The 1,430-nt window shown below is 31.5% G+C and overlaps 1 long non-coding RNA gene across 1 annotated transcript; it reads left to right on the top strand.

Moving 5' to 3' along the window:
• LOC109592880 (uncharacterized) lies at positions 1-1,418 on the top strand. The gene is made up of 4 exons (XR_002190614.1): positions 1-70; positions 349-489; positions 806-914; positions 958-1,418. It is a non-coding gene; the product is annotated as an uncharacterized LOC109592880 (long non-coding RNA).
• The last annotated feature ends 12 nt before the right edge of the window (positions 1,419-1,430 follow it).

Genomic DNA, 1,430 nt, shown 5'->3' with positions numbered 1-1,430 from the left:
CTGATAGTGTTAGGAAGGAGTTACTACTCAAGTGTGTAGCAGCTGTCAATACAGTAGCCCAAGAAAAAGAGTGAGCCATTTTACAAGTACTGTATATGTATGATCAAATGTACAAGTATCTATCCTCTGTTCTTCTGGTTTTCACCTGTTTAGTACATGTGCATGGTTTTAATAAGTATTAAATGCTATTACAATGTACGTGTAATTATGTGCCTGAACATTTGCATGTTTGTGACATGTTTTTGAGATACAGAAAGTTTTCTCAGAAATACATGTAGTATATTGCATGTACATGTACTTGTACATGTATATCATTGTTATTATTATTATTTCTCATATCTCTATCAGGAATTATTACTGAATTATTATTACTGAAGATATGAGGACTGTACTAACCAGACCCGGGGTCAATTACAATTGTAATTGTAATTGAAGGGTCAATTACAATTACAATTACGTAATTGTAATTGTAATTGAGCTTCAGCTTATGTAATTGAAGTTTTAGTTATATTTGAGTTAACTAACTACAGAAAGTACAGATGCACAAAGAAATGATCTTTATGTACTTTGGTATCTTTGGGTGTTTTTGATACTGTAATGTACCAAAATAACTTCTTTTTAACACATAGTGTAAGCACTGCAAAGTATGTTGTTACAATACATGTACATAAAATTGTAATTGTAATTGAAAATGTAATTGAAATTACACTATCATGGTGTAATTGTAATTGTAATTGAGCCTATTCTTGCAAAAGGAGTGTAATTGAATGCGTAATTGTAATTGAACTTTTGTAATTGACCCCAGGTCTGGTACTAACACTTGAGGATGACATTGATTTCCAACCTAACTTTAAATCAAATTTTAAAAGAACATTACAAGAAGCGAAGAGTCATGATCCTGACTGGGACCTTGTGTTAGTAACAGTTTAAATCAATAGTTTATTTGTCACTTTTTAGTTATGTTGGTCGTAAAGAGCTCAGTCCAAATGTTGAGACTATTATTCCAGGAACAAAGGACCTTGTAATACCTCGGTACTCATATTGGACGTTAGGTTATATAATATGAAATAGAGGAGCTGAGAAACTGATAGCTGGGAGACCTTTTGATAATATACTACCAGTTGACGAGTACATACCAATAATGTATAATGACCATCCTGAGTAAGTATATAGTTCATTTAAAAAAATAGCAAAGCTTAATTATGTTGTCATCTTCATAATTTGTCATGCCAATAGCTTTTTGATCTAAAATTATTCCCAATTTCCTCATGCTATGTAGAAAGTTTGAGGGGATTCTGACTTAATTTTTGCCATTTTTAATAGTTAGCAAAATTTTGGAATAAAGCATGGACTAAAGCCCATGGGTTTTTATTGCTTTGAAATCACCCCCAATATTTATTACATTTTCTGATACATATTGATGTTGTTTC

The sequence above is a fragment of the Amphimedon queenslandica genome, unplaced genomic scaffold (assembly GCF_000090795.2).
Source record: "Amphimedon queenslandica unplaced genomic scaffold, v1.1 AMPQUscaffold_3644_Cont24365, whole genome shotgun sequence".
In the NCBI taxonomy this organism is placed as follows: domain Eukaryota; kingdom Metazoa; phylum Porifera; class Demospongiae; order Haplosclerida; family Niphatidae; genus Amphimedon; species Amphimedon queenslandica.
This window is presented reverse-complemented; position numbering and strand designations above follow the sequence as displayed.